The sequence below is a fragment of the Cibotium barometz genome, chromosome 52 (genome assembly GCF_041138505.1).
Source record: "Cibotium barometz isolate CiBa-2024 chromosome 52, ASM4113850v1, whole genome shotgun sequence".
Lineage (NCBI taxonomy): Eukaryota > Viridiplantae > Streptophyta > Polypodiopsida > Cyatheales > Cibotiaceae > Cibotium > Cibotium barometz.
The window spans coordinates 9,296,284-9,313,329 of record NC_141097.1 but is presented as its reverse complement, the minus strand read 5'-3'; positions in this window follow the sequence as shown (position 1 = coordinate 9,313,329).

The window sequence follows — 17,046 nt, the reverse complement described above, 5'->3', positions numbered from 1 at the left end:
GGGCAAGAAAGTTTGGAGGTGTGTAGACTTGCACATTCCCTTTTCCATCTTCCCTCCTCACATTTTTGGTTCCATGGTCAATTTGGAGCTATTTGGTTCATCTTGGAAAGGCATCATGAAGATCTAGGTGGCAGCGTTTTGATGCTTTAATTGTCCAAAACAATATTTTTTGCCTACGAATCTATCCACGGGTTGTCGCATATAGATCATCACCTTCTTGTTGGCTACTTTCTCAAAACCTAGCCATGGAAACTATCAAATATTGTTTCTTATGTCTTGTTCACTTGATATAAGGCATAAGGCAACTACTAGGGTTTTGATTGGCACCACATTTTCTCTCATAATTGAAAACGGGCTATGCCTAATGTGTTTAGGGTTTCATTTGGGGAATTGAATGCACAGTTACCATTCTTTTCTTCTCTATGGTTTCCTCTTCTGAAATATGGATCAATGTTAAGCTCACCCTAATGTGTCGTGGGAAGTTACCTATCACCAAGCTCAAGCTAGTAGGCTCAAGAGCTCTACTATAGCCACTCATCACACTGCCATCCCCCTGCACTCGTTTTGTCACACCGAGGTGGTTTCTCTAATCCACCAAATGAGTGGTGCAACCTCTCTCACTGCGCAAAGATCATGTGAGGTCTCCATGGAGGAAAATCGCAATGGTAGCCTAATCACTCAAGAAAGAGGAAGAGAAGAAGCAAGAGGGAAGCATGAGAGAACAAGTGATTAGCACTAATCACCTCCAAACCCTAACCCCAAGCACACCACACACGCTAGATTAGAGCTGCAAGAGAGAGGGAGAGAGAACACTCTATTTCTATTGCACAAATGGGAGAATGAGTTACAAACAAGAGAAATTGTCTTTTATAGTTCCAAGCCTTTTCCCACTAGGCCGCTCAGGAGTAAGTGACTCAAGGCGTCCAAAACATAGTTACAAGGCTTTTCTCTATGGTTTGGCCAACTGACCAAGATCCTCTTGTCTGTCCTTTGAAGCTCAATATTTGGGAGCGTCTTTAGGGAATTTCCCTCATCAAATGATGGGATTTACAATATAGTGCAAGCGCCCATTACATAAGTGTGTGGACATAGTTGTCGTAGGTATATGTTAATCAATAACATACTCCCCTTCCTAAAGACGATCACGTCCTCATGATCGGGAAGAGGTTGTCAGGCCATGTTGGGAAGTGTTGCATTTAGTTGGTTCTCCTCTCTCTCTGAAAATGAGAGGGGTGGGGGATTTATTAATATGGAAAGAAGTCAGTGGAGTAGTGGCGACGATTAAGTATCCAACTAGTCGTATGGGCACTTAGGAGGTTGCTTGCTTATATGGGCCCAGTAGTACTCTTTATTTTATTTTTCGTGTTTTTTCTTTTTTGTCATCTTTGCGGGCGGTAAATCCTCATTAGAGGAGTCAGAGTACCTGAATGAGTAGTCTAGCAAAAGAATACTTAATGACCAGTATCAAGTGGTGGTGGTATTATTTAGGAGGGGTTAGCAAAACAATGGTGTTAGTAAGCAATTGACAAGGGGGGAAGGGAATTCCGGAGGGACAAGGAGAGGCAACGTGCATGGAAACTACTTGTGTTCCTCTGAGATGCTGTATGTCGATGGTGATTTTCATGAAGCTCAAGCATCTTTGTCAAGACACCATAATGGGGCTACTGTGGCTCCCATGGAGATTGAGTTGTCGGGTTGAGGTATTCTCTCTTTTTCTTTTGGTGCTTTGTCTTCTTCTATCATTGTAGCTCATGGAACTGGGATCCTGTGTGGATAGGAGTTGTAGTCAACAAGGGCAAGGATCCATAGGTGTTGAGCATAAGAAGGGGATATGGGTAGGATGGATTAGGCATGAAGTACAGTTATTCAGGTGAAGCGAGGGTGATTAAGAAAATCCAGGCAATGAGTCGTACCATTAACTAGGCTTGCGCCCACCATGGCCCCCCATCCAGAGATGTACCTGGATGGCTGTTTGATGATAAGGCTTTGTGCAGTGTGTGCAAATAGGACAGAGCCCAATGAGAATTGGAGGTGTTATGGATGGGTGAGGGAAAAAGGTTTGCCCATGGTCCTAATCACCTAGATATTCCTACTCACCTAGAGACTTTTTTTAAAGGTCCTCATGTGGGTGAGGACTTACATGTGTTTATTGGTCAACACCCCTAAAGAGGGTTTTGTACTGATTAGCCCATTTGGCTAGATTTGTGAGATTAACTTTGAGTTTATCTTTAAGTGTTTGGATAAGCTCTGACATTTGTAGCATTGCCCCTTGGTTCGGTGACAAAGCCAAAGGGCGGGGTAAATGTTGAAATGAGTGATGCTAGAGTGCCAAGTCACCTAGCCAAGTTATCCCACATGAGATATCATAGCTTTGTTGTACTCTCCTCATATAAAAGGGGTCCATTTCAAGTAACGAATCAAAGAAATCTCTCAATCCTCTTTATGAGTACAAGTCTCAATCTTATAACCTAATTGTGCTTGAGTCTAAAGCTTAATTAGCTTGATAGTTCATCATCATGATTGTCATTAGGTATCATCCACCTTAGCTTAGCTTAATCACATGTTAATCAGTGGAGAATAAAGTCATTCTTATCATCACCATCTCCATGTGGGATCTTGGATCCATGAGCTTCAACAGGGTATCAAAGCCAAGTTCTTGCTCTCCCTAGAGCTTAGCATCCATCTCCTTCAACTCACATTACACTAATCTCACTCCATTAGCCACTTGCACCTCAATTAAGCTCAACCTTATCTTCTACCAAGAGAGACGCTAAGATTGCAAAGCCTCATTCTCCACACTCCCTTGACCATTTTCCATTGTATTTTTTCCACTCAAATATGCCAAGAATTCCACTTTTACCATTAAAATGATTGAATTCCAAATGTCATGGGAATTCCTCTTTTATCATTTAAATTTTTTCATACATAAAATAAAATTCATCTCAACCACTTGCATTGATCAAATAAGTGATTTTTTCACCGTATTGGGTTTATCTCTAGCATATACTTTGCACCTTAATAACTTATAACAGGGTTAGACACCACTTGAGCACTAAAATCAAGGCGCCAGTCTCGGTTCGATTTAAATGGTGAGCTTCTGGTACGGTGGATGAGGGACTAAGGAAGCGGCCTATGAGTGAAGCGCGGTGACCTGCAAAGGATCCTAGAGGGTGCTGACCATACGGTGCTCGCGCTCTGGGTCGCCGCGAAGATACCAACATGTACATCGTGGAAGATATTGGAACAAGGAGTAAGAGTTGTTTTCTGAATTCGGGCATGGATCTAGTTGATTGACCTTGCTGGTGGATGAGGGACTAAGGAAGCGGCCTATGAGTGAAGTGCGGTGACCTGCAAAGGATCCTAGAGGGTGCTGACCATACGGTGCTCGCGCTCTGGGTCGCCGCGAAGATACCATGTACATCGTGGAAGATATTGGAACAAGGAGTAAGAGTTGTTTTCTGAATTCGGGCATGGATCTAGTTGATTGACCTTGCTGGTCCTCAACACGGATGCCATCCATGGCTCTTTTATATGGATCTGTTGGTTGATCTTACTGATCTTCAACGGAGATTCCTTTTTGATTTTTATAAGTGAATATATTACCGGGTACTATGAGCTAGGAACTATTGAAAAGGCCCCTGAGTGGTGGACAGGTGGTGAGCGTTCTGGTTGCCAATGATGCCATAGGTACACCGATGAAGGAAAAATTGAAAATTAGGATTCAACCGGATATTTTGGAGGTTTATGATCAGTGATACTATAGTTTCATTAAAAGATTGTTTTAAAGACAGCTGAATCTGTGAAAAAGGCAATTTCATATTGGGTGTGTAAGTGGTGTGTCTAGTTTTAAGTTTGCATGAATATCCGGCTAGGGGGCCTGGGAACTCTTTTCCCTGGTACCAGGGACAAAACCTAACCAAATTCTTAAATGGATCCCATCACTACAGTGGTTGGGCGGTTGGCTAACCCATGGGACTGGATGGGATTAAGCTGGACTGATGGATCCCTAAAATGAGACTCAATTATGTTATAGTACGATAGATGAAGTAAATCCTGAATAAAAATTATTCTATGAAAAAGAATCAATAGCTGTGCCTCTCAATAAGGAAAAAAGCGTTGGTCTCTATGATCCAATTGCAAGTCTTTTCCTTGATCTGACTATGATACTTACGGGTTCGGTCAAATCAATTTAGTTAGTTAAGGCTCTTGACTACGTTAGAGTAAAAATATCATGGAGGAGTCACCCATGCTTTCTGGGCGAGGGAAGTTTTTTTGGGTTCGGTTTTGGAAGAACCAAGGGATTAGTCTCTTGTCTGGATATTCGTGGGCGAGGCCCTGAGTGAAGGACCCTGCCCCATGCAAGAAATGCTACTTCTGCTACTAGCACCCCTGGATTCGTTGCGCGGTGGGGACAGGGATCTTTCAGCTGCTGGTATTAGAGCAAATAAACTTAAAGTGGATCAACCGAGAAGCCAAAAATGTCAAAAATTTATGAAGTAACAGTAAAAAGTTAGAAATATGTGATGAAATTCATACAAATTGATATTCAGACTGAAATTCATAAATTAGTAATTGGGTCTTCAGATGGAAGTATGACAATTGCATGGACTTGGTTGAGGCCTAGACATGATGGTATTTACCTTATAATTCCAAGGACCCGTGTGACTACCCGTATATACTGAGGGTATAACTGCAGCTCTTTACTGGCAGTATATACGAGTAAATCTAAGATCTTGAAATTATAAGCAAAAATGCTATCCAGCTAATGAATTCGAATGTGGTTGATATGATTTTAAAATTCTGGTTGAGAACTGGTGAGTTGATTTGGATTCTGATTGAAAAATGATGATTCATGAATTTTGGCTAAAAAGCGATAAGCTGAGCAAAACCACAATGAGGATGAATGGGACGAGTCCTTGTGATGATATTCGTAACTGGAATGATGATAATGACTTCAACAAATCACTATGAGATTAGTGGATTGTGCTGAGACAGATTGCTACTGTTAACACTTGACCTAGTGAATCAAGTTAAGGGATGATAATTTAAAAACATGTATAATTGAAATTCCCCTTGGAGGAATGTTCAGATCAAAATTTTGGTCTAATGGACCATATTTGTGTTAAGGATACGAATGATATGATTTGAATGAATTGTTATCTGATGATGAGTTCTATATAAGATCTTTATTCCAGGATTCTATTGGGTTCACCAGACTATAAGGAACCCCAGAATCAGTTGGATCTTAAGGGAAAGAGTTGTCCTCTAGTTGTGAGATGAGGACTTCTCGAGTTTTTTAAGTGGGGTAGGCTGTAAGATTCCTCCCTCCAGCTTTTGAGGTGTGCAGGTGTAAGAATCTCCCCTTTTGATCTTATTATTATTCCCCTCTCTGAAATAAAAGAAAGATCCTGCTTTACCCTGTTTTGGCATGGAGAGAGAAAATGTCTAGAGGGAGGTAATTCAAAATTGAGATATTTTTGGATATAAAAATCCTCCTAGTGTCTAAAATAGTTTCCCCTGAAACAAAAATTCAAAAAGAACTTTCCAATGTGCAATTGGAATTAATTGAAAATAGGTATAAAGGACCTTAGCCTAAGGGTCCAGATTTTCAAAAACTTTTGGATTATGGTACAATTAAGGTTCCTATGGACCAATAAGATTAATCCAAATGTAGAGAGGAGATAAATTGAAGAATACAAGAAAACCCCCCCAAAAATGAGTAAATGCTCACATAAGATGAAGAGTTGACTGAGTACAAGGTTTATTAGTTAAAAATTAAGAGATATTTAGAGGAAATGATGCATTTTTGACACCTCAGTGTGGGGATCTCCCCAGATATCGGTGAGCATGAAGAGGCACCAGAGATACCGGAGATCAATCCGACTGCTCTGCAGATGTGAAAGAGTTCAAGGATTGGAACCAAGGAGCCAGAAAAGTTATGTATTGGCTCTCTAGCAGTATACAAGGACACCATGATTGGGCACATACAGGATGCCAAGTCCCCCAAGGAGGTGTGGGACACCTTGGTAGTAAAACTCTATGAAACGAATACCAAGGCGCGAAAGATACAGTTGAAGAATGAACTTCATATTGTGGAGAAAAAGAGTATGTCTGTGAATGACTATGCATTGAAGATCAAGGGTATTGTGGAATCCCTTACATCTATTGGCGTTTCAGTAGATGATGATGATAAGGTGGAAGTCTGTCTACGTGGTCTCGGGCCATAATACAAGGCGTTCAAGACGTCTATTCAGACTTGAGAAAACATTCCCAATTTCACAGATTTGGTGTCTATGTTGATTATAGAAGAGAAGAGCTTAGGTGAAGACCAACAGCCTTCACAAAATAAAAACAGTTCAGAGCAACAGGCCTTCTACACAAGTTCAAGAAGAGGATGAGGTAGAGGAGGCTGTGGATGAGGCACCTATTTCACATGTGTGGAGGAGTCTTAAACTGATAAATAATGAGATATTTTCATCTCTCCTCTCTTGGTTCAACTAGATCCAAAAAGTAAGCTGAACTGACCCAAAAATGGTCAAAAATTGACCAAACTCATCTGGAAAATTCTAGAATCAGTTTGCTTGGTTAGAAGCTCACTTTATCCTATAAATAGAAGCCTCCCCCTTTGTAAAAGCTTAATGGTGTTTATGCACTATTACTCTGCTCCTGTCCTGAGCCATTTACATTGAATTTTTTAATAATTCAATTGTTTTTGGCCTAATCCTCTCCAAAGTGAATTGATGGCCACTCTTGCTTCAAACAAGAGTAGAACCCTCAATCCCTCAAGCCAAAGGAGAGCTTACAAGCTCTATGTAAGATAAATTTCTTACTTGTTTAATTTTAAATCTATGGTTTTCTTGATTTTCATGTTTTACAGTTGATTGAATTAAATTCAAATGCTATGCCTTTAAGGAAAAGGCCACCCCCTTCTCTTCTTTACATTCCAGCCTTTCTTAATCCTAGAAAGATTAACTAAGGGATTAATTAAACACTTCTTATTGTTTACTCTCTTGAATTTAGAAAATTGTGTAGATTAGAGTTCTATGAATCTAATTTGGATTAATTTAAGTTAAAAATAGAATGATAAAAATGAGAAATGGTTAGCCATACAAAGGAGGTTATGGCAAAATTTTCCAGAATTTTGTGGAAAAGAAAGTTTGTTTTTATGTTATTCCAAAAGAGTAATTCTCACCATTTTTGCATCTAAAAGAAATATTCTAATTACTCCATGTACATATTCACCTATGAATATGCATGGATAATACTGATATTAATTATTAAATTTGATTTTTATGCATATAAAGATGCATAAAGGAATTATTTTTATTTCAAAAGTGTTATTCTCATTAAATTTGATTTTTATGCATAGAAAGATGCATAAAGGAATTATTTTTATTTCAAAAGTGTTATTCTCATTTAATTTGATTTTTATGCATAGAAAGATGTATAAAGGAATTATTTTATTTCAAAAGTGTTATTCTCATTAAATTTGATTTTTATGCATAGAAAGATGCATAAAGGAATTATTTTTATTTCAAAAGTGTTATTCTCATTAAAATTGATTTTTATGCATAGAAAGATGCATAAAGGAATTATTTTTATTTCAAAAGTGAGTGTATACTAACACCCCCCCTCAATGTCCCACCCGAAGATGAACTAGGTTTTTGGCCCAATGCCAAGTCGATGAAGATGCCGAGTGAGCTGGTCCTTCCCAAGAGCCTTGGTGAAGATATCAACGTAATTTTTCTCTGTAGAGCAATACTCTAGCTCCACTATCTCATCCTCTATCTAGCTCCCGCACATAATGATACTGAATCTCAATGTGCTTCATGCGAGCATGAAACACAGGGTTCTTGGAGATAGCCATGCAACTCTAACTGTCGCACCTCAAGACTGTAGCCTCCCTGATCTGAACTCCCATGTCAACCAAGATTCTCCTCAGTCATACTACCTCACATGCAGCAAAGCAAGCTGCCTTATACTCAGCCTCTATGGAAGAAAGTGCCATTGTAGGTTGCTTTATGCTGGTCCAAGAGAAAGCATCGGAACCAAGCAAAAAACAATATCCAGAAATTGATTTCCTAGAATCACAATCTCCTGCCCAATCTGAGTCACAATAACCTGTTAGAGTGTCACCCATGCTGTAAGTGATGCCATACTCAAGAGGACCTAACCTGCTCAACACATTAACTGTGAAGCTGATAGCAGGTCTAGTGTTAATGAGAAAAATCAAACTCCCTACTACCAACTTCCTGTACTTTTTGATGCCAACAAGTGATGAAGAATCCTATGCAGAAAGCTTCATGTTCACTGCCACCATTGGCGTAGACGTAGGCTTGCAGTTTGTCATCCCAAATGCTTTGAGAATCTCCCAAGTATACTTTTGCTGCGAAATGAAGATTTTACCTGACTCTTGCCAGACCTCAATCCCCAAATAGAAATGCATAAGACCCAAGTCTGTCATCTCAAACTCATGGCTCAGCATATCCATTGTCTTCTAGATCATCTCTTCATTGTCACCTAAAATGTTTAAGTCATCTACATACAAGACAACCAAAACAATCTTGCCATGACTTTTTAGAACATACAGATTAGCATCATAAGCACTTCTTATAAACCCAATCTTTTTGAAAAATTGGTCTATCCTGTGATACCATGCCCTTGGGGCTTGTTTCAGCCCGTACAATGCCTTCTTCAGCTTGCAAACTTTGTTTTTTGATCTGGGCATCTCAAAACCTAGTGGTTGAGCTACATATACCTCCTCCTTGAGATGGCCATTTAGAAATGCTGATTTGACATCCATGTGAAAGACTGGCCACTTTTTGTGAGCAGCCAAGGCAAGTACCGCCCTGATAGTTGTTATACAAGTTGTGGGAGCAAAGGTTTCATCAAAGTCAAAACCCTCTACATGTGCAAATCCCTGTGTAACCAACCTAGCTTTGTATTTTTTAAGTGAGCCATGAGCCTTATACTTAGCTTTCCAAACCCATTTGGTACCAATTACCTTTCTGTTTGGTGGTCGATCAACTAGCTCCCAGGTGTTGTTCTTTATGATGCTGTCATACTCAGACTGCATTGCGGCTTTCCACTTTGGATTTGCTAAGGCTTCATCCAAGGTGGCTAGCTCCTTCAATGTTTCCATTATCTCAACCATCAAGGCCATATTGAGAATGAGATCAGATGCTCTTCTCTGCTCCTCTATTCTCCTTGATCTACGTGGTCCATCTGCTAAAGATTCTGGCTTCTCAGGTACTGGGTTACGCTTATCAAAGAGCTGTTGTGCCCACTTTGGAAGTGGCTTTCCTTATGGTGTAGCAGCAAGTTGTTGTGATGTGTGAGAGTAATCATCATCTGAAAACTCCTCCTCCTTGAGAGGAAATCTGACTGGTGGGTTAGGCTCATGGTGGACTATTTCTCGGACTCACGATAGAGTGGATGGACCTCCTTCCTCCTTCCTCCACTGAGTGTGGTTGTTCTGCAAATACCACATCTCGGCTGGCCACAATCTTCTTTGCCTTTGTATCATAGAGCCGATATGCCTTTGACTCTTGACTATATCCAAGAAAGATACACTTCTTGCTTTCGGCATCTAGCTTGGTCCTGGATGCGTTTGGAATATGCACATAACATTCACAGCCAAATGTTCTGAAATGAGAAACAGAAGGCTTACTAGAGTAGGCCTCTTGAGGTGTAACATCCTTGAGTGCCTTTGTGTAGCTCCGATTGAGGACATACACTGCTGTGTTGACTGCTTCAGCCTGAAATGTATTGGGAAAACCCTTTGTCATCAACATGCATCAAGCCATCTCCATGACAGTTTGATTGCGGTGTTCTACAACACCATTTCGCTAAGGTGTGTGAGCAGTGGTGAGTTGGCACTTTATGCCAGTCTCCTTGCAGTAGCTGTTAAATTCCATTGAAAGGAATTCTCCTCCTCGATCTATACAAAACTTCTTCACCTTCTTTCATGTCTCATTTTCCACAAGCTTATGCCACTATTTAAACTTGCCACCAAAAGCTTCAGCCTTATCTCGACATCTTCCTACTGTAATTGTTGACTAATAGCATAAAGTAAGAAGATCCCCCTAATGCAATAGTAGACATTTTACCACAAAGATCAGCATGTACTAGCTCTAGAGGAGTCTTTGCCCAATTTCTGCTTTCCTGTGGAAATGCCTTGCATGTTGCTTGCCCATCATACAAGCTTCACATGGTTCCTGCAATTTTGAAAATGTAGGCAAATTAGATACCATACCCTTTTTCTGCATCTCCTTTTTTTAGCACGAAAAATCCAATGTGACCAAACCGCTTCTGCCAAAGCTTGCTTGTGCTCTTATCTACAGACACTACACTATTGTAAGGGCACAGCTCGTAGAGATTGTTGTGCCTTACTCCTTTGCCGACTACCTTGCCAACATCTAGAATTTTTGCTTCAGTTTTCTTGAAGTGTACTTCAAGCCCACGATCCGTTCATCGTAGCAATTGATAGTAGATTTATCTTTATCTGGGGGGTACATAGAGCAAATTTGATAGTTTCTTCTCTTCACCTGTAGTTGCCACAAAAGATATGGTTCCAAACCCTTCGGCTAGACATTTAGCATTATTCCCAACAAAAACATTGATGGGTTCCTGTAGAGGCTTCTAGGAACTATACCAACCCTTCTTACTGGTTATGTGTTGGGATGCTCCACTATCCAAAATCCATGAATCATTACTCGAGCCTAAGCAGATGAGCATATTTCTTCAATGGCAACCCTAAGTTCAAGCTCAATCTCGACATTGTTGATGACTGACTCCTTTCCCTTCCATGAAGACCTCAAGGTGCTGTTCTTCTCGTCGTCCTGCTTCTTTCTACAATCTTTGATAGCGTGACCCTTCTTGTCATAGTAATAAAAACTCCCTTGAAACTTCTTCTTCTTCTCATCAGAAGATGTTGTGCCTTTGCCTTTAGCATTGGCCGAAAATGCAGCATCACTACCATCGTAGGCCTGCAGTCGCATCTACTCCTCAAGTAGCATAGCACTAAATTCTTCAAATGATAAAGATGGTACTCTAACCTTAGTGTTTAGTGATGTAGCCAAGCCATCATACTTATGTGGAAGAATTTGGATGCCACCTCCGGGCCAACTCCTCACTAGTGTGTGTAATGTAATCCCTACAGCTGAGTAAACACCTCACTTTTCTCCTTCACAAAGTAAACCCAAACTTTCCTAATGTGGTCCATCAATAAATGTAACATAATACATGTAACCTGCAATTGTTGAAATCTTGGTTGGTCCCCATACATCTAAATGTATAACATCTAATGGCCTTGCAACAACACTGACATGCTTTTCATGTGGGAAAGCATGTTTAGCCTGCTTACCAAGATGACATGCTTCACATACTTTCTGCATACCATCAATCTTAAACTTTGGCAAACCTACAACAATATTTTGGGCGTGCATAGCCTTCAGGGCTGTGGTATATTCACATAACTAATGCGCTTGTGCTACAATGACACCTGTTCCATGCACAAACATGGCTACCTTTACCTCAAGCATGTTCATATCTAAAGTAAATATCCTATCATTTCTGTTACCCTTGGCAACCAAGCGACACTCAATTTTGAAGTCTTTCAGAAAATATCCTTGATGGTTAAACCTCACTTATCTTAGGCATGTTCCATGTGCAAACATGGCTGCTTTTACTGCAGGCATGTTCACATCTAAAGTAAATATCCTACCCATTTCTGTTACCCTTTGCAACCAAGCGACACTCATTTTTGAAGTCTTCCATAAAACATCCTTGACGGTTAAACCTCACTTGCATAACTTGCTCAACCATCTGTTCAACAAAAACTAGGCTCTTTCTAATATTTGAAGCATGAAGTACATCTGCCAAAAGTACTTCATTTTGCCATCCTGCATAGATAGTGGCACTTTACCCATGCGCAATGGGATACATAGTATCATCACTTGTTTCTACATAACCTAGTTTTTTTCATTTTTTTGATATTTCTCAACCACTCGCCTCATTCGTCATGTGGTTAGGGGCACCATAATCCACATACCATATATCTTGAGATCCTTACATATCTCCTGTTGTGGAAGTGAGCATGTGCTGCGTCACAAATAGCTTCTCACTTCTGTCATCACCACCCTATTTACTAGATGATGCATAGGTGCAACTTTCCACTTTTAATGTCATTCTACTTTTTATAGTAATCCTTTGCCATTTACCCTAGTTTTCCACTACAATAATAGCACTCTATGCTATTATTGTAGTTTTCCACTACAATAATAGCACTCTATGCTATTTGCACTCTGATTTCTTTGCCAACCACCTGGGCCTCTACTATAGCTCCCCCTGCCTCTAGACTAGCCTCTTCCACTTGTGTATGATTGCTCCTACTACTACAAATAATTGGATTGTTGTTTTCTAGAATTATGGTTTCCTTGTCGACCACAACCTCTACTTTTGCCTTGAATTAGAGTAGAAGGATTGTTCTGATTTGTTCTTGCCTTTGAAGAAGAGTCCTCACCTAGAGACTTTTCTTCTATGATGAACATAGACACCAAGTCTCGAAAGTTGGGAACATTCTCTTTGACTGCAATGGAGGTCTTGAATGGCTTGTACTCTTTGCCAAGCCCATTCAAACAGACACTCACTAGATCATCATCTTTCACTAATACATTATTAGACCCTCAATAGAACCAAGGGATTCAAAAATTTCCTTAATCTTTAAAGCACACTCATTGATAGATATGTTTTTCTTTTCCACAGTATGTAGCTCTTGTTTTAGCTGTAGTTTCCTTGCCTTTGTATTTGGTTTGGAACATCTGCACTAGGTTTCGCCATGCAACTGATGTTGGAGTGTTGGCATCTTGTGTGTGTGTGTCCTATTATTGTGTCTGTGACACTGATTGAAATCCAATATGAAAGATCCCTGCCCCCTCTGCGCAATGAATTCAGGGGTGCTAGCAGTGGAAGTAGCACTTCTTGCATAGGGCGCAGAGCCTCTCACTCGGGGCCTCACCCATGGATATCTGGACAAGAGACTAATCTCTCGGTTCTTCGAACCCGAAAAAACTTTCCTCGCCCAGAAAACATAGGCAATTCCTCCAGGATAATTTTATTCTAACGCAGTCAAGGTCATCACTAACCAAACTAATCTGACTGAACCCGTAAGTCTCATGGGTCAAATCAAGGAAAAGACTTGCACTTGGATCATAGAGTCCAATGCTTTTTTCCTTATCAAGAGGCACAACCATTGATTCTTTTCCATCGAACAAGAGTTATCTTGGATTTACTTCAAGTATCATTACTTAACAGAATTGAGTCTCATTTTAGAGATCTATTAGTCCAGCCTAACCCCATCTAATCCCATGGGTTAGCCAACCGCCCAAACAATGTAGTGATAGGATCCATTTAGAAATTTGGTTATGTTTTGCCCTAGGGGGTACTAGGGAAAAGAGTTCCTAGGTCCCCTAGCTGGCGCTTCTAACAAACTTCAAGATAGTCACACCACTTACACACTCAATATGAAATTGCTTGTTTCACAGATTCAGCTGTCTTTAAAATAATCTTTTAATGAAACCATAGTATCACTGATCATAATCCTCCAAAATCTCCAGCTTGAATTCTAATTTCCAATCATTCCTTTATCGGTGTACCTATGGCATCATTGGCAACCAGAACGCTCACCACACCTGTTCACTCAGGGGCCTTTTCAATAGTTCCTAGCTCATAGTACCCAGAAATATAATCAAGTATTCCATTTATTTCTTCCTCAACGTACCTATGGCATCATTGGACCAGAACACTCACCACCTGCTCACTCAGGGGCCTTTTCAATAGTTCCTAGCTCATAGTACCTAGAATTATAATCACTTAAGAAAAATCCAGATGGACTCTTCGTTTGAAGATTAGCAAGATCAACCAACAGATCCATATAAAAGAGCCATGGACTCATCCGTTGTTGAGGACCAGCAAGGCCAATCAACTAGAACCATGCCGTATTCAGAAAACAACTCTAACTCCTTGTTTCATTTTTCTTCCTCGACACACGTGTGGGTATCATTCGGCGACCCAGAGCCTGAGCACCGTATGGTCTCAGCACCCTCTAGGCTCCTTTGCAGGTCACCTAGCACTTCACTCATAGGCGGCTTCCTTGGTCCCTCATCCAACCGAGAGCTCACCATTTAAATCGAACAACCGAGGCTGGTCAAGACCTCGGCTGATCGTGCTACGCGAGATGTCCTCCATTGACTCTCCGTCTCGTCAGCTGTTACAACTTTATCACTTAGGTCTCCACTGTTGAGATTCAAGCTCGATGTCAGTGTGTGCTAGCTATGCTATGTGCTGGCATGTTAGGTAGGAACATGTGTGAGACATAAATGACCGCGTCCAACTGGTCACAGTGTGTGGACATTAGCTAGGGTTAGATGTGTGTGGACACAACTCATAGTGTGTTGTGTGTATTATGGATTATGGCTTTATGCATTGTGTGAGAAGGGAGATTGCTTCCCTCTATGGTTAGGGTTTGTAATATACATTAGGGTTTGCTCCTGTGTGTGTGTCTCCTCTCCCTCTACCTATTTTTCAACATGGTATCAGAGCCTGGTGCTCTCTACTAGGGTTTATGAGTGAGAGAAGAGGGAGAAGAAGCTGTGAAGAAAAGCTGTGAAGCTTAGAGCACATCGATTTCTATCAGATCTGAGAGCTTGGCCTACCGGGTAAGGTCTTCTAAACATCCTTGAGCGGATTGTAGGTGATTTAGGCAAAAACAAAGCAAATCAGGGTAACCCAAAGCAAAGGAAATTTCTGGTTTTTTGGAAGCTTTCCATTAAAGCTTGGAAGCGGTGATGTATGGTGAAATTAGATGTAAATCTGGCAAAGACACATGTATCTGACAAGGAGGGAGAGAAACAAGGCAGAATTTTGATCTTTTTGATACGAGGAGGTCGAATACCACTTGGGTGCTTGACATATTCCAAAATTGACTTAGCAATTAGTTGCTACACACCCTTGAGAAGAAGGCTATATGATTGGATTGAGCAATTATCATCAATTGGCTGGAAATGAGCTGATTAAACAGGCTATCTAATGGTTGCAAAGAAACAGAGTATGATTAATCGATCAATTACTCATTGGTCTTAAACAATTGGTCTAATTCTTTTTACATGGAGTTAGTGGACATCATTGCTAATCTAATGAATGCTTGGTTGCTCAATTTGGACAAGGATTGAAGAAATTAGAGCAAAATTACTGCTGGTTTTTCTGGTTTTTCTCAAAACAGAGAAGGGGGTTTGACAAAATTGATATGTAAGCATGTTGGTTGGTGTTGATACTTCAACATTGAGGTTGTTTAGGTGTCAATGCAAGTTACCCACACTTGATTGAACCACTACATTGTAATTTGGAGCCTTGGAAAGCGCATCAAAACAGGGTATCTTGGACTGTGTGAGCCAGTTCATTTTGGATGCATACAGGTTGATTTTCTACATCAAAATTGAAGATTGTTGACTACTTTGGAGTATCTGGAACACTCATTGGAGTGTGGTTGAGCTGAGGAAGTCTCGTTTATAGATTTGAAAGTGTACGGAAAGTATTTGCATTGAGCAATATGTCTGGTAATCCAGATTGTTGGTGAAAAGCTAGATAGGAAGAACTTCCGGGCATGGAAGTATAGGATCAAAAGTTTTCTGAAGGGAAAAGGTTTTTGGAATCTCATTATAGGTGCTGAGCAAGAGCCGAAACTACCCCGACAACCTACACAGCACAGCAGGTTATAGCTCATAAGCAATGGTCAGAAAGAGCATTCAAAGTGTTGCATTATCTGTCTATATGTATTTTGGATGCTATGCTCATACACATACACGATGCTGAGAATCCCAAGGATGCATGGGATACATTGGTGTTGTTTGATACAGACACGAGTGCTCGCAAGTCTCAGTCGACAACAGATACATAATGTGAAGCAGAATAGAAGGAGCATCCATGATTATGTACAAGAGATAAAGAAGTTTGCAGATGCATTGGCAACAATAAATGCCCCCATGCCTGATGATGATTTGGTAGACATTATCTTGTGTGGTCTTGGCAAGGAATATAAATCTTTTGATACATCCATCTCGGTTCGGAGTACAAGTTTACCAGACTTTGATGAGTTGGTTTCACTCTTGCTTGTTGTTGAGGAAATCAAACTCAGTGATTCTTTTCAGGATGCATCTACTAGCCATGATGATAATGGTAGAAATCAGGCTTTCTATTCCCAAAGAGGATTTAGAGGCAGGGGGAGATTTACATCACGTGGTTGTGGTAATGGTCATGGATGGCAGGACACGTCACCACAATAGAATTTTCAGCCTTCATATGGTGCTCGAGGTGGTCGTGGATATACACCTTAGAGAGGCAGAGGTAATCCTCGTGGTAGAGGACGTTGGCAAGGCCAACAAACATCTATGCAAGATGTGGAATGCCATTACTGTGGAAAATTTGGTCATATGGCACGTGATTGTTTTCGCAAAAAATAGAATGATTTGAGAGGGGGTAGAGCACAACATCGTGGAAATTATGCACAACATGGTGGTGGAAATTATGCATCAAGCAGTAATGATGGCAGCACAAATCACTTGTTTGCCATGAAACATGTTGTGGGATCTATGATGACAAATGCTGAAAATGATGACACTTGGTATACGGACTCTGGAGCATCAAACCATATGACTTGTCATGGTGGTGAATGGTTTGAGCATATGAAGCCTATGGATATGAAAGGCTATGTGGAAACAGGAGATGATACTCAGCATGCCATTACACATGTTGGAAGTGTACCATTGGTTATGCACAATGGTCAAACAAAGTCTCTGTCAAATGTATTGTATGTACCTTCTATCACTTGGCCTCAGTTGGTCAAATGGTGGAACAGGGATTACAGGTTCGTTTCAACGAGCATGGTTGCTTCGTTGAGGATTTCAAACATGGATGTAGAGTCATTGCTAAAGGCAAGAAAGAAGGCAGGTTGTTTAAGCTAGATGTTGGGATTCCTGAGTTAAAATCAGC